Consider the following 25,961-nt stretch of genomic DNA (forward strand, 5'->3'; position numbering starts at 1 on the left):
GCCGTTCGGGGTGACTTCCTGGCCACGTAAAAATACCTTAAGTTTCGAAGCACCAACAAGCCTCGGATACGGACGGATTCACTGTTGACAACCCACGCAAACGAAATAAGGACAACGAACTTCGGATATGTACGTGGAATGTTAGGTCCCTTAACAGACCACGTGCAGCCGAACAATTAACGGAAGCCCTAAACTGCTGCAAGGCAGATATTACAGCCATCCAAAAAGTGCGATGGGATGGACCGGGCAAACGCAAACTAAAAGACTGCGATATCTACTACGGCGACTGCTACCGAGAACAAAAACAGCGTCTATTTGGGTGTGGATTTGTTGTTGGAACTAGGCTCAGGCAAAAAGTCTTGAGTTTCAACAGTGTGAGCGAGCGCATCACGACAATCCGCATCAAGGCTAAATTCGCCAACACAAGCCTAATATGCGCGCATGCCCCAACAGAGGAGAAAAATGAAGACACCAAAGACATATTCTTCGAGCTCTTGGACAAGACATATGAGCAGTGCCCTGGCTATGACATTAAAATTGTCTTAGGAGACTTTAATGCCAAGCTAGGAAGAGAAGACATCTTTGGTGGGATAATCGGTAGATACAGCCTGCACGACACTACCTCCGTTGTCGGGATTCAGGCTGGTCGATTTCGCTGCGGGGCGAGACGTTCTGGTAGCTAGTACGTAGTTCACGCATCTCAATATCCACAAGGGGACATGGAAATCTCCTGATCAATCAACCGTCAACTAGATTGACCACATTGCGATCGACTCACGACACTTCTCCAGTATAAAGGATATCCGAACATTCCGAGAGGCCAACATTGACTCGGACCACTACCTCGTTGTAGCCAAGGTACGGCTACGGATATCCCGATCCAAGCCAAAACAAGGAAGTACTGTGAGAAGATTTGACGTTAGACGGCTACAATCGCAAGAGACTGCCATGTCCTTTTCCGATCGAGTCTCTAATAACCTCTTAAGGAGTCCTATGCCTCCTGCGTTAAGCATTGAAAACCAGTGGCAACATTGCCTTGCAGCCATCAGATATGCCGCCTCTGAAGTGCTAGGTTTCACGCCACCACAGCGAAACCCCTGGTTTGACGACGAATGCCGGCAAGCGCACGCAGCGAAACAAGAGACATACAAAACGGCGCTGCACAAAAGGACTAGAGCTGCTCGCGAGGTCTACGAGCAGAACAGGAGAGAGGAACACCGGCTTCTTAGATGGAAAAAAAGAGCATGAGAAGCGCGCGATCGAGGAGATAGAGGGATGTCACAACAGAAATGAGGTTCGTAAATTTTACCAAAAGGTAAAAAAAACCTCCCAAGGGTACCAGCCACGAACCGAAGCCTGTAAAGACGATCAAGGGAACATCGTAGTAGAACCACAGTCGATGCTGAGAATATGGAAAGATCACTTCTCCAAATTATATAACGGCGATGACGAACCGAATTCCGCTGTAAGGGAGATAGAACCACTCAACCTCGGCGACGCAGATCAACAATTCCGCCCACCCGACCTTGACAAAGTGAAGATAGCTATATCTAAACTTAAGTCAAACAAAGCTGCTGGAGCTGACGGGATCACCACCGAACTATTCAAAGCAGCAGGAGATGACTTGGTAGGGAGCATGCACCAACTCATCTGCAAAATTTGGTCGGAAGAAAGCATGCCCGATGAGTGGAATCTCAGCATAGTGAGCCCGATACATAAGAAAGGAGACCCTCTAAACTGCGCCAACTACAGAGGCATTAGTCTCCTTAACATTGCTTATAAGATCCTCTCTGCCGTATTATGTGAACGTCTGAAGCCATTCGTCAACAACCTGATTGGTCCTTATCAGTGTGGCTTCAGACCAGGAAAGTCCACTATCGACCAAATATTCACACTACGGCAGATCTTGGAAAAAACCCAGGAGCTTCAAATCGATACCCACCATCTCTTTATCGATTTCAAAGCCGCGTATGACAGCATCTATAGGGAAGAGCTCTACCGAGCAATGTCTAGTTTTGGCATCCCTGTCAAACTTATCCGTTTGTGCAGAATGACGATGGAGAATGCACGCTGCTCTATCAAGGTCGGAAAAGATCTTACCGATGCATTTGATGTGAAAAAGGGTTCTGGACAAGGCGATGCACTGTCATGCGACTTCTTCAACATCGTTCTGGAAAGAATTGTGCAAAACTCAACCGTCAACACTAGAGGCACAATCTTTCAAAGGTCCATCCTATTACTCGGATAGGCAAATGATATTGACATAATTGGAAGATCAAAACGTAATGTCAGTGGAGTGTTTTTGAGCATTGCGACGGAAGCGAAGAAGATGGGTTTAATGGTCGATGAGGGCAAGACTAAGTATATGCTGTCATCAAAAAAGGACACTGAACGACAACGTCTTGGACAAAACGTCACCATGGACAGCTATAACTTTGAGGTAGTTAAGGACTTTGTCTACCTAGGCACCGCTATTAATGCAGACAACGACACCAGCGCTGAAATCAAACGAAGAATAACTCTTGCAAATCGCTGCTTCTTTGGACTTAGAAGGCAATTGAGAAGTAAAGTCCTCTCTCGAGCATGTAAAATCACCATCTATAAGACACTCATCATCCCGGTTCTCATTTATGGCGCTGAGGCCTGGACCCTGTCAAAGAAAGATGAGAGCGTCTTAGGATGCTTCGAGAGAAAAATTTTTCCGGCGATTTTTGGTCCCGTACGCATAGATGGAGAATGGAGGAGAAGATATAACGACGAGCTGTACGGGCTGTACAGCGACACTGACCTAGTTAGCAGAATCAAAGTCCAACGGCTTAGATGGCTAGGTCATGTAGAGCGGATGGACATCAACGCTCCAGCCCGGAAGGTCTTCGAATCCAATCCCGAGGGACGGCGCAGTAGAGGAAGACCGCGACTCAGGTTGAGGTCCTCAACCAACTTGGCGTGCGAAACTGGAGACAGCTAGCTAGGGACCGAGCTGGCTGGAGACGCTTGTTGGTTGAGGCCCAGGTCCGCCCCGGACTGTAGCGCTACCTTAAGTAAGTAAGTAAGTATTTCTGAAGATTTCAGCATGTTATTGAAAAAACTAGAGTTCCGCGAAAAGAACATTTGAAGTTGTAAGCTTTTGTCGAATACAATGATGGTTATGCTATGATTTCCACCAATACCGGTAAATATGCTCTAAAACGAATGTCTAGAGCCAATGATAAAAACCTTATCACTTTAAACTATGTTTTGTAATAGTAAGAATGAATAAATAAATGGATGTTCCAAGCTTTGGCTGTGAAATAACAGGGTTCGGTTTGTAGCGCCAAAACCCGTTCCAGGGGAAAAAACATCATGTCTCAACCATTTTTTTTTTTTGAAAATAAGATATATCTAAGAAAATTTTATATTCTGAACCTTTTTATTAAAAGTTCTAAAAGAGATAAGCAAAAATGTTTTTAAGACTTTTGGCGGGCTATAACTTACGATAAATGACCTTATGACAATTTTAAAGAAACCAAAAGGAATTTATAAACAAATTTCAAGCTTACTTTCTCTAATTCCGAGATTGACAACTTTGTTTGTCCCATTTTACTGAACTATATTATGTAGATTGAGACCATAATAATAAGCTAAAATTTTATTTTACCATGCTAATTTTTTGTTCGTAAATAATCGTTAAAATATCTTTTAGATAAATTTGCCAATAAGTCATAAAAGTGACACATGTGGCGAGAAATCTTGATGAATTTACAATTTACTTACAATAAATATAAGGTCAACGAACCAATTAAATATCTTTACTATTCAATTAAATGAATTTGATTTAAAATGGTTTAGTTATTCAAAAGTTTTATAAGTTATTATGAAAGACTTGTATTGCATTCATTTTAAATAAAAATTAAAAAACACAATTTTCTGATCCTGTTGAGAACTGGTTTAATTTTACCTATGATAATGTTTTTAAGAGCAACAGAGAACCTTTTTTATCTGCAAAGTGTTATTCTCAAATTAAATCCACATTTTGTTACCAACTGTGTCTATATTTAATCACCTTAGATACATTTTTGATGACAAAAGTCAAATGTATGTAACAATTAGCTACAAAATGTCTTATAATAGTAAATATCATAAAAACATCATCGGATCGATCGGTAGTTGGCTTAATTATAGGCAGAAATATCTTGGACATCAGATCATATTATTTTCTCAAAACATCAAATATCCAATATTCTTTATATAATATATATTGCAAAAGTTCATTGCTAAAGCTTCACTACATGACACTCGTATAAATTTCTTATATTGATCTTCTTATTTTTTTATCATCAAAAGAAGTACACATTTTCGCCACATTCATGTCTCACATGTTATAAACTTATAACATGGCCAATTAAAGTTGATGCAACAACAACAAATATAAATAAAAATCCCAGCCACAGCCAAAGAAGTTAAACAAACTCGGCATTATAGAAATACGTACCTACGTACGTACGTATAAAATATTTTATTTATTTGTATCTACAAGATACTTTAAGTTAAAAGTTCCCCAAGTTAAATTCCCAACAATCAGATGCTCTCAGGCTATCGATCAGCTCGGTGTATAACGTTCGTAATGGAATAACTCTTTTCTTTATTTCGATTTAAAATAATTTTTTAAAATTTTGTTTCAAAATCACAAGATCAAATATTTAATTCTTTTTGTTTTTGTTTAAAATAAAATCAAATTAAAATAAAAGTGCATATTATTAAAAAAAAAGGTTTAAATGCATGAGTGAAAATTTTGATTGAGCAATCTTTTGATAAATATCTTTTATTAAAAAAGTGTCATAACGTTTAACGGTGTTGATCTCCTATAAAATATATAATCTCTGATTACACCTTAATTATATTGTGTTTTTGTGATAAAATATAAAATCAAAATTAAAGTTTATGAGTCTAATATAGTGCAGTACCTTAAATAAAATAATTAAAAAATAAAACAACAAAGGAAGGGCTTCATTACAAAATAAATAAATAAAAAATATTCTTACGACAAAGGTATGAATTTAATTGTTTAAATAAATTGTTTTTTAATTTTTACGTATATGAATGTAAACTTTCAATTAATTAAATTTAAACATAAATCAAAACATAAATTGGTCAAGGCCTAATAAAATGTTTTCTATAGGTAAATTAAATTGATTCGGTGGGATTGAAATTAAATAAATAAAACAAACAACAACAACAAATAAAGCTTAGTTAAGTTAAGTAACCGCTAATTTCTAGTTGATATCTGATTGTTCTGTTAACAACAACTTTAAGCTGCTTGTCGTGATTTCAAAAGGGAGACACATCATAGACGACTGATAAAACAATTTAATTGTCTTTTCTCGAGGTTTTATTAGTTGAGGAATTAAAAAATATCTTCATTTATCTCGATTTTGATTGTGAGACATTAAAAAAAAAGAAATGAAATAGATAAACTTGTGGAGGCAGCTACAAGAGATGCTTCGTATTATTTTTAGTCTAGATTTATCTTAACCACATATTAAATTAGATTTGTAGCCTCTATGGTAGACATAGACACGACTTGTTAAAACCTAACTAGGTAAAATAAATTGATCATTATCAAGATGCTATTAAAATTCTTATAGAAAGTGAATTGATGTTTATTTTATTGTTCAATTATTTGTAATCCAACATAACTTAATTTGATAAAAGATAAGATTTGTATTTTTGTATTTTTGGAGATTGAGATGTTGATGGTCTTAAATTGAATTTTAAAATACAACCTGATTGATTAATTTATTCATTTAAACATAAAATGTAGGTATAGTAGACTCATATGTTAAGTATATTTGTCTTTTAGACTGTGCATAAAATGTATCTACTATAAGAAACAAGTTAAGTTGCAATGGAAAAAAACCAAGATTGGAAAACTACTACTATTTGTTTCTATGTTTAGTTATTTGTGTACATAGCCTAGTCTCCATTTTTGTGAATGAAGATAGCCAAATTAAACAAGCCGGCTTCGGAATTTCGGAAAATCTTTATAAGGAGGTATTTTATTTAAAGAGCTGTTTCTTACAACCATTGAAATATTGACCTAGTTTTTTGTTTTAGTATTTTTGAAGACAGAATTTTACAATTAAATTTATCTACAGTTCCAAAACTGTATAGGGTTTTTCCAATAAGAAGATTCTTTTTGATACTAAAAAAGAAGAATATAAAATAAATAAAGTTTTGTAATAAGTTAAATTATTGTTTAAAAACTTCGAAAATTATTTAATTTGTGATTTTTTACTTGCAACGCAGATTACTGTATGGCAATTATTGCATAGGTAAAACATTTTTCACTCGAGATTTCAATCAAACCTAACTTTACGATGTTAGAGAACTCGAAAAAAAAGTTACGTACAATACGTTTCCGTCCCTATAAAGTCCGCCACAACCTAAACTAGCGAGTTGTTTGTGTTTTAACTTGTAAATAAAGGTTTTTACTAGATTCACTTAAGGTAATCGGAAATTTGAACTTTCTTAAAAACGGACCTGTGGATTTTTATATATTTTTATTTTGGTCCAGAAGGGTACTCCCCAAAGAAAGTTTTTTTATTTTTAAATTTTCTCAGGAACTTAATGATCGATTAAAATATTTTTTGCCATACGAGAATTTATATTGATATCTCAAAAAACGGGTCAAATGTTTTCAACGAAAATCAATTATAAAATGTATATTTATAAGCACTAATTAACTGAACATAAATAAAAAAACAATAAAATTTTTAATAAATACATTTTATTTTTGAGAAATTAAATAACATTTAATTTTTGAAGATAAGCTTAATAATATTTTGCAGGCATTTTAAAATCTTAAAATGTAGATGCTATTTTAAAAAAAAGCAAAGACAAAAAAAGGTTTTGAAAAAGTTTCCATTTGTTTTTTAACATATGTAGCTGTTTTTTACTCCACACACTTGAACCAGCGATGCTGCAATTTGTTTAACCCGTCTAAAAAATTGGCTTTCTCAAGGTCTGTAAAGAAGGTGTCCGTGGCGATAACGACCCTTCATTCTACACAAATTTCTAAGTGGCAGTTCGAATCTCAATTTGACCAGTTTGGCTTTGGTAAGGGAGCCGGTGGAAGAGCCCTTTTTACTTGCGACACATAGGAATTATATGTCATTAAAGTTTTGCATTCGTATAAAATTTCGAACTCGAGATTTTAATCAAACATGATATTAGATTAAAGAGAAGTCTGTTATGTCTGTCTGTCCACGCTTACTTACTTACTTACTTAAGGTTGCACTACAGTCCTGTGTGAACTAGGGCCTCACCCAACAAACTTCTCCACCTAGCTCGGTCCCTAGCTAGATGTCTGCAGTTTCGCGCTCGAAGTTGGGTGAGGTCACCTTCCACTTGTGCGCGCCACCTGATCCGCGGTCTTCCTCTACTGCGCTGTCCTGTGGGTGCAGATTCGAAGACTTTCCGGGCCGGAGCATTGGTTTCCATGCGCTCTACGTGACCCAGCCATCTTAGTCGTTGGACTTTTACTCTTCTGGCTAAGTTTACTTCGCTGTACAGCCCGTACAGCTCGTCGTTCCATCTTCTCCTCCACTCCCCTTCGATGCATACGGGACCGTAGATCACATGAAGAACTTTTCTCTCGAAGCGACCCTAGGTGCTTTCATCCGCTTTTGTCATGGTCCATGCTTCTGCACCGTATAGCAGGACGGAGTTGATAAGGGCCTTATATAGCAATACTTTGGTCCCTCGAGAGAGGACTTTACCACTCAATTGCGTTCTTAGTCCAAAGAAATAGCGGTTAGCAAGAGTTATTCTGCGTTTGATCTCAGCGCTGGTGTAGGTAGACAAAGTTCTTGACTACCTCAAAGTTACGTCTGTCGATGGGACGTTTTGACCAAGACGTCGGTGTTGTATGTCCTTTCTGGACGACAGCATGTACTTTGATTTGCCCTCATTAACTGTTAAACCCATTTTTACCGCCTCTGCCTCAATACTCACAAAAGCCCCATTGACATCACGCTGAGTTCTTCCGATTATGCCAATGTCATCAGCATATGCTAGTAATTGGACAGACTTTTGAAAAATAGTGCCTCTAGTGTTAACGTGTGAGCTCTGCACTATTCTTTAAAGCACGATGTTAAAAATTCACATGACGTGGCATCACCTTGTCTAAAACCTTTTTTGACATCGAAAGGTTCTGTTAAGTTGTTTCCAACCTTTATGGAGCAGGGTGAATTCTCCATGGTCATCCTGCACAAACGGACGAGTTTGGCTCTATACCGCTCGTCCCTGTAGATGCTGTCATATGCGGCCTTGAAATCGATGAAAATATGGTGGGTTTCGATTTGGTGTTCTTGGGTTTTTCCAGGATCTGCCGTAGTGTGAATATTTGATCAATTGTCTGTCCACGCTCCTTCAGCCTTAACCATTGGGTCGATTGAGTCCAAACTTGGAAGTTAATGTTTTCAGCAGATTCAAGTTAGGAGTTTTTTTCATTTTTTTAATGATCAAAACTGACAGTAGCCCCAATGCATTAAAATTATTTTGGTAAAAAAACGAAAATTCGAATTTTCTCAAAAACAAACCGATATATTTTTTTTAAATTGTCTCTAAAATTTTAGTTTTTAACTTGGCTTCTTTAAGTAAGGACAACATATTTTTGTATTGCTCAAGAAAGGTACCGCTCATAGAACCGTTATTTTGTTTCTTAATTTTTTCAGCAACTTATCAACCGATTTCAATAATTTTTTTGAATAAGTTTTTATATTGCTTTAACAGTATTTGATTATCAAAAGTGCAATTTTTTATTATTTGGATTTTTAAAAAAATATTGAATTTTTTTTTCAAAATTCTATATTTCAAAAACGGGTCAACATTTTTTTTACGAAATTCAAATGAAGAGCGTATATTTGCAATCACTATTTTTAGAACAAAATTGAAAAATTTCATATATACGTATGTATAAAAAATTAAATTAAAAAAACCGTTCTAACGATTTTCAAAAAAAAAAAAAAATTGAAAAATCAAAGGTTTTTCGATTTATAAAATGGTATTTAAATTTTTGAAGACAGACTTATTTTTCAGGTAAAATTTTGAATCCTATTTTTTTTTAAATTATTTTAACTGTATTAAATTTAGTACCCGTGACGTGATTGTTAGTGCCTTGGACTGTCATGCTAGAGGTCTTGATGCCTGCCTGTGCCACCTAAAGTTTTTATTCATGGGTACTGTCTCTTGCGAGGAATTGACAAATTCTCCAAGAGTAATTCTTGTCATGAAAAAGTGCTTTCTCAAATGAGCTGTTCTGATTCGGCACATAAAATGTAGGTCCCCTCCATCCCTGCAATTACTCGAAAACAGTAATGGTTGAGAGTTGTAAGTCACTAGGCCCTGGTTCTTTACGGACTGTTGCGCCACCTAATTTAGTTTATAACTGTATTAAATGTAACCCCCTAAGAACTCATTATTTTGACAATATTTTTTTTTACATTCCTATCTTTTATCCAAATTAATGCATGTGGTACATATTTAGGTATTTTTATAACTATAACTATTGTAAATACCAACGATGGCCGTGTAGCGCTACTGCATCGGATTAACGAATATAACATGTTTAATCAACAATCTAATTTAAAATTTCTATCAAGGAGTAATATCTTGGTACCTTTGTATATATGATTTTAAAATATTATTCTTTTACTTGCCTTCGCCTAAATAAAAGAATAAATACTTAGTTCTAGTTAAAGAAACGGGCCAGAAAGAATTAATTTTTCAACGAACACCTATATATGTATTGTATTACGTACAGTGACTGCTTAAGTGTCATTTCATAACTAAAATCCAAAACGCACAAGAGCCTGGCTGTAAACAACACATAAATATCAATTTCTTGTACCTGTTTGTATGCCTGTTTTTAAACTATAATGAAAAAAATAAACTAAACGTCATAACTCCATGTTTGTAGGAAAGAATTAAAGTGATTGGATTGTAGTTAGCACATCCTACCACCAATAACATTCCTTCATTATCATCCTAAACATGTCTTTATCTATGTATCTTTATAAAGCTGAGAACGCCAATAAAATATTATTTATCCTTTACACCTACCTAACTACACAACCAATAGGCGATCATTTTACAATTAAAACATACACACGCTGCCTATTTCTTATCTTCAGATAATTTATTTTTCATCCTTGTACTTCCAATATGAAATTAAAATAAAGCTTCGAACGAACTAATTGAATACACAAACAATTGTTTTCGTTAAGTATGCTTACAAGTATTTTTCATTTCCGGGATGAGTTGTCCTAGGATGAATTGTGTCTTGGAATGAATCGCGCTGTTTTTTTGAAAAATTAAATGGCATTTATATCTTTGCAGACAAACTTACTTTACAGGTATTTTTATATTTTTAATCGAAACAGATCACATCTTGTAAATCCAGAAAGTCTTAGCCTTCCTTGGAGCACGTTTGCCGGGATAAGTCCTTTGTTCCGACTAATGTTTAGACTGTGGAGTGTACCAGTGAATCCGTATTCCTTCGACGGTCACAAAACGACGCAGAAACTCCTTCGGATTTCGCTTAAATAGTGTGAAATACTGCTCTGAAGTGGTCTCACATTTGCACTTGTTGTCCGGTTTCCCTCCTGAAAACAAAAATTGAAACAGCGAACGATATTGTTCTGTTTCCATTTTACATAATATATACGTCCGTTTGTACGCTTGGTCAAAACAAAACTACAAACACCTTTTGACTGAAATTTCAAAAGTAAAAGTCTACGAGAATATTTTATACGATCGTTAATTTCTCTTGCGATAGTTGCGGCCTCAAGCGGCGAGGCAAACAAATTATCGTCTACCCTTGTTCACAGTAGCAGGTTTTGTTTTTTAAATGTTAAATTGAATTCTGAATAATTTGTACATAAAAGATGAAATGAGTTTGAAAACAAAACTTTTTTTTATACTGAAAGTGTTTGAGACATAAATTATTTTTACTAATTTTTGCGAATGTTTTTCTTATGTTTTAATTTGTTTAGAAAACCAGGATTTTTCTAAAATTGATGCTTTTATGTGTAAAACAAAAATTTTAAGTCAATATTTGTGAGTGATATGACCATTAAAAAAGGTATTTTAAAATTTCGAGTGTACGAACCCAAGAACGTACAAACAAAATTTAGATTCTAGGGATCCTGAAACTTTGAAAAATTACGAAATTCAAATTTGACAAATATAAAATTCAAATGTAAAATTCGGCAAATACAGAGTAAATAGGAGATTATGCCATTAAAAATGGAAAACGATAGAAGCCAAATGAAGAGCTCGGGTGCGATATGGTTGCAGAACCATATTCTTTTCATAAAATTGTTCATGACCTAGTCATCAATAACATTACGAATGTAATTTTTAAAGTCTGGTATCGATTATCGAGCTTTGGACAAGAATGTATCATTTATGTGGCCTTGAAAATAATATCTCAAGGTGTTAAAATTGTACTAACCTTATTGAGAAATAATACCCTGCGACAACTTTTTTGACAAAACTGCAAACTTTGACTCCAAAATATTTGCTGTTTTCGTAGTGAATTTTGCGAATCGTTCCATTCATAGGAATGTAGTTTTTTCGTGCGAAATATCCAAATATGGCAGCTGTCTATATAATGACTTTTTCAAAAAGGAACTTTTTATTGAAAAACCCTATACAAAAGAAGTTTTCAGCTAAGGCAATATGTACTTAATTTGATTTCGATTCAATTTCGCACTTGGTTTAAGCTAATTGATTTGGGTGCGAAAATGTTATGTTTTACTTGCGATTTCCTTATTTTTTGTATAAAATAACTTAATTCGTTAGTTGTTGTTTTTGAAAAGTTTTTAAAACAAATCTTATTTTCTAAAATGTCTATTGGTTGTATGATTTTAATTATAAATAAAATTTAAGAGATTATTAAATTTAAAAATAACATGCAACTCCAATTATCATCAAGTTGCGTGTTTTTTTTTAATTAATTTATTTTAATATCGCATCTTCTTACTTGTACTATGTACACAACTTGTTTTTATCATTATTTTTAGTATCATATGAAATTTATTTTTAAACAAAATACAATTTTTAAACACACAAACTGGATATTTTCTTAAAATGTCTTTCTTTACTCAAAAAATTGATAGGGGATTCCCTGCACTTTGAACAGAGTACAAACTTCAAGATTTAAACAAATTTCAATGAACTGACGTATATATTTAAACGAGTTTAATTTTAGTTCAATAAAACTTGTTAATATCGGTTTTTAATTTAATTCATATTTCGGCAATGATATTCCGAATTTCATAAAGTTGTAGCTACCGATTTTTTGGTGGCAATGCACTTTGCTTTGGATACACACATACATTTGTTAATCCTGTTTGATTAACATCATAAACCATCAATTAAAAATTAAAATCATCAATCAGGATGATTCCTTGACGTGATGATTCGGAAGTTGTTTATTAAATCCAAAATTGAATTTGCATTATTAAAATTATTCAAAATGTACGTAAGACTGTTTAAATAAGAACAAAATAAAAGAAAGTATTTTTTCATACTTTTTTGTATATTTCAACAATCAGAGGGTAATATCTCCAAAAAATGATAAAGTGGTATTATTTCAATAATTTTGTACCAATTTGTTGATTCAAAAGGTCAGAGTTTCTATTCTTCAACTTTCAATAATTTTATTTGAAATGTTTGTTAAAATGTTTGGCTTTATCAAACTTCAAAAATGAAATTTGAAAACAACTCTTTTGAATTTTTAAGATTTATTAACTTCCCATAGGAAGATATTGTAATGGGTCCGATTTGTCGAATTAAACATTTTGACATTTCTCGTAAAAATAATAGATTTTTAGAAATATGTTCGTACATCCGTACTTTCGCGACGTTTTTTCGTCGTCCATAACTCAAGAACCAGAAGAGATATCGACTTCAAATAAATTTTGTTATACAGATAATAATGCAGAAAGATGAGAAATAAAAAGGGCTCTCAAGAAAAAAATTGCGTGCGTGTTTTTTTTGTACCATAGCAGTTTAAAAAAATTTGTTAATTTTGGTTAACCCTAAATATCTCACGAACCAATTATGCTAGAGACTTGAATTAAATTTTATATTATATATTGTAACGTGGCTTGTATACTTTTGGGAAAAAATCAATTAACGTGTTTTTTATAAATCAAAAAAACAGAAACAAAAAATTTACTACCTCGAAAAATGTACGAATAAAAAATGACTTCATCTCCAAAAAAAATTTTGTGAAACGGAAAATAACGTTTTTAACATGTGATACAATTTTAAGAAAAATCGAATTGACAGTTTTTTTCTCAAAAAATAAAAACTTAAAAGAAAATTTAACAAAAGTTGGTAAAAATTGAATTTCGACACAAATATCTTTTCAAAAGTTTGAGATTATCGCTTTCTACTTACTAATTTCAACTTATAAGAAATGTTGTTATCAACATTCAGTAAAATTTTGATAAAAATCGCAATGACAGTTTTTTTTTTAATAAAAACCTAAACAAAAAAATTATAAGAAGTTGGTAAAAATTGATTTTTGTCTTAAATATCTTTTCGAAATTTTGAGATTATGGCTTTAAACTATTTTTATCTTTTAAAAAATATTGTTGTCAACATTTCGTAAAATTTAAAGAAAAATCAAATTGACAGTTTTTTTTACAAGGAACTAAAAACCTACAAAAAATATTAATAAATGTTGGTAAATATTGATTTTTGACTCAAATATCTTTTCGAAATTTTGAGATTATGGCTTTAAACTATTTTTATCTTTTAAAAAATATTGTTGTCAACATTTAGTAAAATTTTGAGAATAAAATAATTGACAGTTTTTTTTACAAAAAAACTAAAAATCTACAAGAAAATTAACAAAAGTTGCTAAAAATTGACTTTCGAATAAAATATCTTTCCAAAAATTTGAGATTAAGGCTTTCAACTACTCCAAACTTATAAAAAATATTGTTTTCAATATTCGGAAAAATGTTGAGAAACATCGAATTGACAGTTTTTTTTTAAATAATAACCTAAACAAAAAACTTATTAGAAGCTAGTAAAAATTGATTTTTGACTCAAATATCTTTTCAACAAATTTGAGAATATGCTTTTCAACTTATCCTAGCTTATAAGAAATATTGTTTTCAACAGTCGGAAAAATTTTGAGAAAAATCAAATCGACAGTTTTTTCCCAAAAATAAAAACTTAAACAAAAAAATTAATAAAAGTTGGTAAAATTTGATTTCCGGCTCAAATATCTTTTCAAAACTTTGAGATATTGTCTTTAAACTATTTTTATCTTTTAAAAAACATTGTTGTCAACAGTCAGTCAAATTTTGAGAATAAACTAATTGACAGTTTTTTTTTTACAAACTGTCAATTAAAACCTAAAAAAAAACAATATTAAAACTTGGTAAAAACTTACTTCAACTCGAATAGATTTCCAAAAATTAAAAATATTGTCTTGAAACTTTTTTATTTCATAGAAATATTGTTTTCGATATTCAGTACTTTTTTAATAAATCCCAACTGTCCGTTTTTAATAAAAATTAAATCTACAAAAAATATTACGCAAATTTGGTAAAAAAATTGGTGTTCGGATCTTGATATCTCTCAAATTAATTTCATTCATCCAATTTGTAAAAAATTAAGAAATGCTACTTAAATTGGTAAAAATTTGTTTTCGACTAAAAATCTCTTTAACAAAGCTAGATTTTCAAACTAAACTTTTTCTTTATATGGAAAATATTGTTGGTAATTTAAAAATTTGTAAGTATAATTCAACTGACAACCTTTTGAACCCAACACGAAAACCTACAAACTTTTAAGCATGACAAATCGACTGACGGGATGGGAAGTTATCAGTGTGGGTCGCATCCCAGCCTCTTTTTTTTTTTAAATTTGGTGGTTTACCAACTCAATTTTTTGATAGTCCTTTTGCTTATTTTGCAATATTTTATAAAAAATTTATTTGAAGTCGATATCGCTACTCGTTCTTGAGATATAGAGGACGAAAAAACGGACGCACAGACATCTTTCTAAAGATCTCTTATTTAGACTCTAGGGACCTTCAAGTGACGAATGTCAAAAATCACAAATAGGACCGACTGCAATTACTTTCTATGGGAAGTTAAAAATGTATGTTTTTAAAATGTATGTACATATACATATATGCATTCTCAGAAATTTGTTTTTTTGGAAAAATCGAAAATTTAAAAATAAATATAATTCCATGATTTAAAATAAATAAAATCAGAAAGTCCACTCAAATCTATACTTGTACCCTAAAGCTTTATTTAAGGTTCATTTTAAAACTTTAACTTGAACTTTAAACCTCTTTACAAAGATTTTTATCAAAGATATTACAAATATAATTGTTTGCCATTTTTAACTTCCCATAGGAAGTTATTGTAATAGGTCCGATTTGTCAAATTACAAATTTTGACATTTCTCGAAGTTTTAAGGTCCCTAGAGTCGAAATAAAAGATTTTAAGAAAGATGTCTGTGCGTGCGTGTGTACGTATGTACGTTCGTACGTCCGTTCGCGACGTTTTTTTCGTTGTCCATAGCTCAAGAACCAGAAGAGATATCTATTTCAAATAAATTTTGTTGTACAGATAATAAGGCAGAGAGATGCAGAAAGGGCTCTCTAGAAAATTGCGTGGGTGTTTTTTTTTACCATAGCAGTTTGAAAAAGGTGAAAATTTTGGTTAATCCTAAATATCTTACGAACCAAAAACGCTAGTTACTTGAATTAAATTTTATATAATAAACTGTAACGTGATACCAAACAAGTATATTTTTTTTGGAAAAATTCCATTTAACAGTTTTTTTATAAATAAAAAAAAAGAAAAAAAAAATTGTCACCTCCAAAATTTTACGTCTTAAATGATGATTTCATCTCCAAAACAATTTTGTGCAACGAAGAATAATGTTTTTGACATTGATAAAATTTTGAGAAAAATCGAATTGACAGTTTTTTTTTATAAAAAATAAAAATCCAAAAAAAAACATTACTCAAAATTGGTAATTTTGGTATTTTATCTTATAAGAAATATTGTTTTCAACATTCTGAAAAATGTTGAGAAAAATCGAATTGACAGTTTTTTTACAAAAAATAAAAACCTAAAAAAAATGTATAAAAGTTGGTAAAAATTGATTTTCGACTTAAATATCTTTTCAAAAATTGTAGGTATTGGCTTCAAACTAATTTTATTTTATAAGAAATATTGTTTTCAACTTTCAGTAAATTTTTAAAAAAATCGAATTGACAGTTTTTGTACAAAAAATTAAAAACCTAAAAAAAAATTAACAAAAGTTGGTAAAAATTGATTTTCGACTCAAATAGCTTTTCAAAAATTAAAAATATTGGCTTCAAACTTATTTTATTGCACAGAAAATATTGTTTTTTGTATTATATAAAAATCCAACAATCCGTTTTTTCATAAAAAAATAAAATCTACAAAAAATAGTACGCAAATTTGGTAAAAATTGATACGAGTATAGACAAACTTTTATGCAAGACAAATCGACAGACGGGATGGGGAATTATCAGTGTGGGTCATATTCCAGCCTCTTTTTAAATTTTTAGTAAATATCTGGTTTCTAGTACAAAGAACAGTGCAATAAAAGAATATCTTATTTATAAAAACCGTATTAAACTAATCCAAGTTTGGTTTTTGACAAAAAAAAACTAAAAAACTGGTACTGGGCTTTGCTATAATTGACTATTTCAATATTTTGATGTTTGACAAAGACATAAACATTTGTTCTTCACAAGTCCATTTTGTTAAAGAATAATATGTAGTTAAAAATGCGCTTTAATGCGGGCGAGGCTCTATGTACTTTTTATGCCAACCAATAGGTATTTAAATTATTTTAAAAACCACAATTATATTTATTTTGTGTTTTTTTGTTTTACCTACAATTATTTAAACCTCGAAGTTTCTTTAAGTAGAGTAAACAAAATTGTTTAAGCCAAGGTAAGCAACATCAACAAATGTATGTACATATAGAAAAGCTTTAATAAATAAAACGTTAGCTAATTCTATCAATAAGCCATAACTGACCACTGCCATATATCTATGTGCCTATGAATTCTATATTGACGACTTTTCAGACTAAAAGTTAACATTTACTTAAAGTCTATAAGATTTGACGGTAAACTGCCATTTGATACAGTCCAGAATTAATTACATAGGAAAAGTATAATAACTATAGATGCACTATGTACATAAGTGTATATCTACGTTTTTTTATTGATAAATAATAATTTTATAATTTATGGGTATCTATTTATTATATTTTATTATTTACTCTACAAGGTTACTATATCAATCACAACCGCTGTTGTTGTGTGTTAAGTGGTTATAGCTAGCGCCGCTCTATCTCTACGCTTCAAATCGGCTGCAGCCAAGCCACCAGACACTAGAGACCAACCGGCCAAGTTGTGCGTCGGTCGCTTCGTGGTAGTCGTGGGCCGCGTCGTCATCGTCACTCGTTCGTAGGTACTGTTTATTGTATATCAATAAATATTTGATCGCTAATGAATGGTATTTTATTCTATAGAAATTAAATTGTACCTATAACAATAATGAAAGTATATTTTATTTTTATTTTCGAGTGGAAAGATTTTTTTTTCAACTTCGATCTAATGAAACACCTGGGAAAATAAAGATGGTGTTAAATGTTTTGCTAAATAAGGAACTTAAGTGCTACGCGATTATTCAAAGTAATAATTAGTCCCTTTTATTCAATATTGATAAAGACTCATTAATCTGTAACTTGTTACATTCAGATTTATATTTTTTTTCTTTTTTTATCTCAAGGAAAATTGCAATTTAGCTTAAATTTTGCTATTACATGAGATTTTTAAAATACGTCTCTTAAAAAACATTAAAAGCGAGTTCAAACGATGCCAAAGTTATTATTAATAAATTGTGCAGGGTTTTTCATTTTGCGGTGAGAAATGTAAATGTAAAAAAGAGGCTGGGATACCACCCACACTGATAACTTCCATCTGTCGCTTTTTCTTGCTTAAAAGTTTATAGGTTTTCGTGTTTTGTTAAAAAAGTTGTCAGTTGAATTACCAACAATATTTTTAGTCAAATACCAATTTTTACCAATTTTAGTAGCATTTAGGTGTATAAAAATATTTATAGGTAATTCTCCGAATTGTGTTTAATTAGTTTTGAACATTAAAATGGTGGGTGAATTCGAGGTGGATTTTTAGCAACATTCTTGGTTTAAGCAATAACTTCTATGCCACATATGACCACACACCACAGGCCAGCTGTTTTGGCATTGAGTGAAATTCAAATAGGTTAAGATTTCGATCATTCGGAATTTAATCTAAATGGGTATAACTTAGTGCCATTATTTTTTCCTCATCATGGATTAGCCGTGTATATAAGAAATGATGTTGCGTACCAACTTCAGCCACAATATGGTTTGTGCTCTAACACAAACTTCAATATCATGTGGTTACAATTTACGGTAAATAAGCACATCACCCACACATGTCTTTTGTATCGAAGTCCAAATCTGGACAGAAATTCAACTTTAAACGAAGTTGATGCTCTGTCTTACTCCATTCAAAGAATTGTTGCCAATTGTCCTCACACTGAAATCGTCATTTCGGGCGATTTCAATGTACACAATTCTTCTTGGCTTCGTTATTCTGGCCGGAAGGAAGGTATGTTGAGATCTTTGCTGAGTTAAATCAATTAACTCAGCTTGTCGATGAACCAACTCGAATCCGTGACGTTGCAGGTAAATCCGCAAACACCCTAGACTTGTTTCTTACCTCTGAACCTAATAAATACACAATCACGGACCATTGTATCGTATCTGCAAAATTCTCTTGTCAAAAAACCCAGTTAAAGAAAAAACTCCTATAAGAACCGTTTTGCATTATGAGAAAGACATCTGGGACGGTCTCAATGAATTCTTCAGCAACTTAAACTGGTCATTCCTCACAGCCTGTCCATAAAAAAGGCGAATCCTCCTCCCCCTCAAACTTTCGTCCAATTGCACTTACGTCCCTTCTTTCCAAGTTCATGGAAACGCTGATTAGTTTTCAGCTTAAGACATATCTTGAAGAACAGAAGCTTCTTAATTCCCGACAGTATGGCTTTCGTAGCAATAGGTCCACTTTTGATCTCATGGTTCATCTCACCGAAAAGTGGAACAAATCTTTACATCGTTTTGGAGAAAGTAAGATTATTGCACTTGATATTTCAAAAGCATTTGATAGAGTTTGGCACCAGGCTCTTTATCAATAATGGGTGCTTTAGGTATTGATGAATCTCTTCTTCGTTGGATTGGAAATTACCTTTCTAACCGTTCAATACAAGTTGTATTAGATGGTTTCAATTCTGAAATTCATAAAATAAATGCTGGTGTCCCTCAGGGCTCCGTTTTGTCTCCGACTCTCTTCCTTTTATTCATAAATGAGCTCTCGTCTCTGTCACTTCTAATCCATTAAACTGTTTCACCGACGACAGTACCATCAGCTTTTCTTGTTCAAATCCTTGTCTTTCGGATGTGGAACTTCAACGGCAGCGTATCAAAAGCTCATTAAATTCTGATCTTGACAGCATTGTCCAATGGGGAATCAAAACCCGTGTAGAATTTAATGCTTCTAAAACTCAATGCTGTCTCCTGTCGTTAAAGCGTAACCCACCCCTGATGCCGCTATCCATGAGCGGCACTTGCATCCAGGAAACCAATCAACTATCAGTAATCGGTATGTGTACTACAGATCACCTCTTATGGAATGATCACATATTCGATATCGCCAAAAATGCTTAGGATTTCTCCGATGATGCAAGAAATTTTTCACCCCTTCTGATCTGGCTTCAATATATTTCGGATATCTTGGCAGGTGCCCCTAAAACAAGTTTAAATCTCTTGGACAGAATTCAAAAATGGGCTTTAAAAATGATAGGCGACAGAACTATAATCGAAACAAAATATCGCTAGAACTCCGCCGCAATGTTTCATGCCTTTAGTTGTTTTATCGATATTTTTACAAACAATGTTCTGTCGAATTAGCTAGTTGCATTCCACTTCTAAAACTTTTCAGCCGTAATACTCGCACTTCTAGCAATGCTCATCAATTTACCCTTGAGCTCAATTTCGGGCGTACTGTCAAGTATAGAGATACTTTCTTAAATCGCACATCGAGAATGTGGAATGCTTTGGCCAACTCTGTTTTTCCCTCCCATTTTGATGTTCAGAACTTTAAGACCAATGTGCACCGATATCTCCTTTTAAATCCTTCCATATTTTCCTTAAATATAACCATATAAAGGGTATGTACTTACAATCGCTTGAGTGCTTGTGAATTTAAAAAAAATAAAATGAAAGAAGACAAATTAAGAAAACATTTTTAAGCGAAAACTGAAAGGCTGAAAGTGGGTTCCCTTAAAATCTCGACTTTTGACAAATTTACAAATTCAATACTTGCCATCCTATATGTGGCAAGTAAAAATAGTGATGAGTAGGATTTTTGTATCTGACGATCAATTACGATTTTAGTAATTCTCACTTTGGTCAAAAATGAATAAATCGCAAGAATCCAACGTACTTCTATAAGATTTATTATAAATTCGATTTAATTAAGGCTAAACATGGAGCTTTTAGTCCGGCTGTGGTCCTTTAAAAAAAGAGGACATAATTGCAAAAACGCAGCAAATCCGTCATTTTAAAATAAATAGTTTTAAGCACTTATTACATAACAAAATCTCGATTTATTCTGAAGTATTTCGAAAAAAACCTGGCTTATCCCCTTAAGAAGTAAAAAGCACACAAATGGTTTATTTTAAGAACTAGAATGGTGACAATTTTTAAAAATTTCCTAACCTTATTGTTTAATTGTTGCTATGAACCAAAAAGAACAAAAGTATCCATTTTTACGCCATTTCCTCTAAATTTGCTTAATGGATTTGTTTTTCTTTATGACTTAATGTTGAGATTATTTAAAATAAAAAAAAACACCCGATTAATAAATGACGTTCTAATTAATAAAAGATGATTACCCCATTTTAATATAGATTTAAACAAAATTTATTACAGTCTCAAGCTAAAATAAATAAACAAGCTACAAATTATATCTCAATGTTTTCTTATCTGGTTTATCTTTTATCAGATTCTAGCTTAAATTTCGAGACTTCTAGCAAACCATTTGTTATCTAATTATAGAATCCTATTTTTTTATCTGTCCACACATTTGTTTGTCTATACGAATTCGAAATTCTCAAATTTTCAAAACATATTTTAAATTTCAAAATAATAAATATGCACGTGAATTAAAAAATAACTCACACATGAATAATAATAATAGTTTAATAGGAAAAACCCAACCCAGCCCAACATCAGCTTTTATTCTAAAACTTTCAAAATGTTTACATCTCTCGATTATTTACCACAAAATAATTATTTGTGTTTATTACTAAATAAATTGCGACGAGGTATTTATTTCCATTTCAATTGTGTAAATATAAAATTGTATTGAATAAATTTTGACAGCACCGGCAAAATCAAGGTGGTTCATATTCATACCGACCTACGTAAATTATTGTGGTTTAGAAAATCAGCATTAGCTCAGCACCAGCTTTGCTAAAAACGAACATGAAAGCCCTTCTATAATAATTATTATAACGTACATCTATTACTGCAGCGAGCGCCCCCTATATTAATTAAGTCCATGATTTATGCATAAAGTTGTTTAAACAATAATATCCTTTTAATATTTTATTAAACCTGTGTTTAGTGGTTTATTATTTTTTGTTTTGTGTTTGCTAAGTAAAAATAATGACGATGACGGACGAGAATGGAGTAGGAGAAGGTTTCGAAATGGCTCGAAGTTTGTACCACAACCAAATTAATGTTTTTTTATTTTAATTTGATGGACATTTAAATTTGGTTACCCCATCCAGTTCCATTTACAAGGACATCTTTGACTATGACATTTTCTATGGAGAGAGATAGATATTTAGTGAAATTTATATATCTTTTGAGAGGCCTGAGGCTTAATGCACTTTTCAAAGGGAATAATTGAATTCGTTTTTGAATCGTATTTTGTATATTTGAAATACAAATATAAATGAATTAAACGAAGCATGATGCTTTGTCGTTATATCGAAGTTGTTTTTGATGCTTTGTCTCTTTTTTCCTCTATTAAGTGTTCTGCTCTGTGTGTTGCATGAATAATAACGCCTGAGTGAGCCTTTTGCGTGTGAACTTAATTTTTTTTTTAAATATTTTTTTAGTTAAATGTTAGCTCAAGGGGATTTTATTAATGAGTTCGTATAATTATATAGGGTGAATCTATGTATGTTCCATATTCAAAAAATAAACTTGATCCTAATTGATTTGAAATTAAAAGGGTTTATTACGTATATAATGGTAAAGGTATACCTTTTTAATGAAGTTAATACAAGTTTTATTTGGAACTAATTTACAAATTTACTAATTATTTCAATTCAATATTCAATTTAAAAAGAAAACAACTATTAGTTAGAAGAAAATGTTATTTGTTGGTTGGTAGCGATGATAACAATTAACACCTGTCAACCTGAGTTGTCATGATGTGTTTAGCATTTATGATACAATTCTAAAACTGATGGACATTTGACACCTGTCAAACTGAGTTGTCATTTGAAATGTCATGATATCAGATGAATCTTAAGATTTTATGATACATTTCTAAAACTTAATACAAAGTAATGATTTAAACTTAGCAACTTTTTACGCATCACGCAAATATTATGATCGTCAGAGTCGTAAAAGCTGCTGTTGAAATTTCAAATGTTGCTGATACACCAATTTTTGTATTTAAGAATTGGTACAACTGAAAGAAGATCTGTCAGAAAGTTTTGTTTAAATTAAATTAGAAAAAAAAACTAACTAAAACTGACAAATTGGACAATTTTTAAGAAGAAATGGTAAGAAAACATCTGGAAATTGAGATTCTATAAAAAAATTCATTTAATAATTGCAGCTTTGACATAAAATAAAAACTTCAAGAATGGGGTTTGTTCGTAGACTACTACTTTAACATTTGTTATTGAAGCAAGCTTAAAGCTTGTCGCAATTCTTTATATAACTGAATCGAATTGAAATGAGCTTGATTTACTCGATTCCGTTCGGGGATCGAAATCTGTTTAAAATTTGTTAAGAAAAACCTGTGTGAAGGAGTTGGTTTAGCAGATAATTTATTATGGTCTGTTTATTTGCTTGTTTGTGCACAAAAAATATAGTTTTGACTTAATCAAATTAAAACAAAATTGCACATGAAGTATGTAGCGTATTCTTGTATGTTGCTGAACTATTCAGGGGAGTCATTCCGTAATTTCCGAAACGATAGTCGTCGAAACGATTATCATTAACGATAACGTCAATAATTTGCTTCACGTAACCTTATCACTATCGTCTCGTTCAATAGTTTTCAGTATAAGCTCGTTGAGTATATTATACTATGACTGAAATGTCAAAATGAAGTCAACGAAAGATAATGCGTGTTCAATAACCTGAAAATGTTATTAAACTTGGTTTTTCTCTTGAAATTAAAAAAATTGCAAAAAATGCATTTTTAATAAACATGACAACTATTTTGTGATTGTTTATTGTTATTGTCACTTTTTGTGTTTTCATTTGTTGCCGCTGAAGATAAAACTATAATATCAAAATGTTTGTTCAATGTTTGATGTTTTTGTAAATTAGGTGCAGTAATAAACCCAATTTTGTCCAAGGGAAGGAAGTGAAGATTTCATTCCAATATTTTTTGTTTCCAAAACTAATTTGGATCAGTGCTTTGTGCAAGAGCGATACTAAAATCGTTGCCTGTTGAATATACCAATGTTCATCCCCAAAGTTTCAATAGTTAAACCAAATTTTAATATTGAAGGTATATACATTATGTATGTAGAACGACAACCACCTGGCAAATTTATTGTTTATAATATCATAAAGTCCTTTTTTGCAATTCTAAAACTACAATTGTAATATTTAACAACAATTAAGAGAGATTACTAATGTTTTGTTTATAAAAAAATGCTTACTTATGGGTTAGAATAGATAAAAGGTCCCATTCATCTCTTAATTTTCTTCGTAACCGAATTCATTGTATTTTTTAGAGTTTTTATTTTCATTTAGTTATCAATGGAAATTAATAGCAGACGATACCTACTTAGCTATCGTGCAAACGCTATCGTTTTGACGATATCACTTTGACGATTACCGTCTAACGTGAAGTGATACTATCGTCGTTTTACGGAATGACCCCCCAGTTCTTCAATGCTTAATATGTCACTTGCACTTTATAAGAAACATCGAAACACTATTTGCATTTTAGAAAGTGCTGTCAAACTTAACATTTTTAAATCGTCTTGTGCGGTGGAAACACCAAAAAGATTTATTTAATCTTAATTGAGATAAACCTTAAGTGGAAACATAGCAAAACTTAATTATCTTTTCTATTCTTGCTAAATAAGCCCAGTTAGTCCATTTTCATTAACAAAACTAAATAATATCAACAGTAACAAATTGATTTGTTTCGTCAATGAAAAACACATGATTCCAAATGCACAACTACTAAACGAACACAGCCATTGAGATACAAATGCAATATCAATCGTAAACCCATCCGTAGTAAGATTCTAGTCTAACTTTTATCGCTAGTATTCATACTATGTATATTGTTTTTGTTTTTCGTTGAAAATCCTACTATACTATGGTTAGATTTTCTAACAAAGCACGGACAATGAGTTTGTAATAAAGCTTGTTAGCCAATAATTTTCAAAAGACGCATTAAAAAACTAATTTTATGATCGAGTTATTAATTAAAATGTGGTTTAGCTTATCTCTCGAAATCGAAAAATTACCGACCCTTAGATTTTTAAGCAAAACCTTAGTTTTTAGTAAAAAAAATAATAACTCAGAATAGATTCTTAGCAGATAGCTTGCATAATCGATCTTTTTGCGCCAAAACTTTTTAAAAAAGAGCATTGAGTTTTTAATTGTTCGGAATGTCAATTATTATTATTTGGCCACTTTGTATTTCTAAAATTTCTGAGAATTTACTCAATCAGATGGACAGAGGAGAGAAATGAAATATAAACACAATTCATATTTGTTTTATCACCTAAGAATTAAATTAGCTATGAATTTCTTTTCAACATTTTTAAAGTGTGCGATACAGAATTCTTGAGAAACCTTATAATAGAAATTCTTTTCTCAGATTCTGACAGCAAAAGTGAGATATTTCTGAGAATACGGAAATTTCTAAGATTTCAGAACATCTTTGTCAAATATTTACTTAATTAATTAAGGTAGCGCTACAGTCCTATGTGAACGAGGGCCTCACCCAACAAGCTTCTCGATCTAGCTCGGTCCCTAGCTAGTTGTCTGCAGTTTCGCGCTCCAAGTTGGGTGTAGTCACCACTTGTGGGCGGCACCTGATCCGCGGTCTTTCTCTACTGCGCTGTAATGTGGGTGTAAATTTGAAGACTTTCTGGGCCGGAGCATTGGCTTCCATGCGCTCTACGTGATCCAGCCATCTTAGTCGTTGGACTTTTACTCTTCTGGCTAAGTCTACGTCGCTGAACATCCCTTACAGCTCGTCGTTCCATCTTCGCCTCCACTCCTCTTCGATGCATACGGGACACGAAGAACTTTTCTCTCGAACCGACCCAAGGTGCTTTCATCCGCTTTTGTTATAGTCCATGCTTCTGCACCGTATAGCAGGACGGGGATGATAAGGGTCTTATATAGTAACACTTTGGTCCCTCGAGAGAGGGACTCAATTGCTTTCTTAGTCCAAAGAAACAGCAGTTATTCTGCGTTTGATCTCAGCGCTGGTGTTGTTTTCTGCGTTTACAGCGGAGCCTAGGTAGACGAAGTCCTTGACTACCTCAAAGTTACGTCTG

The 25,961-nt window shown here is 32.3% G+C and overlaps 2 protein-coding genes across 2 annotated transcripts in view; both read left to right on the forward strand.

The window, feature by feature from the left end:
• Positions 1-4,886: 4,886 nt before the first annotated feature.
• The window catches only part of LOC129939967 (high affinity cationic amino acid transporter 1-like), an 86,319-nt gene continuing 65,244 nt past the window's right edge, over positions 4,887-25,961 (forward strand). The window contains exon 1 of the mRNA XM_056048175.1: positions 4,887-5,028. The gene's annotated coding sequence lies outside the window, so the exon portion shown is untranslated. The remainder of the gene's footprint in view (positions 5,029-25,961) is intronic.
• The window catches only part of LOC129939968 (cationic amino acid transporter 2-like), a 93,985-nt gene continuing 72,923 nt past the window's right edge, over positions 4,900-25,961 (forward strand). The window contains exon 1 of the mRNA XM_056048178.1: positions 4,900-5,028. The gene's annotated coding sequence lies outside the window, so the exon portion shown is untranslated. The remainder of the gene's footprint in view (positions 5,029-25,961) is intronic.

This window comes from Eupeodes corollae, chromosome 1 (genome assembly GCF_945859685.1).
Source record: "Eupeodes corollae chromosome 1, idEupCoro1.1, whole genome shotgun sequence".
NCBI classification, from domain to species: domain Eukaryota; kingdom Metazoa; phylum Arthropoda; class Insecta; order Diptera; family Syrphidae; genus Eupeodes; species Eupeodes corollae.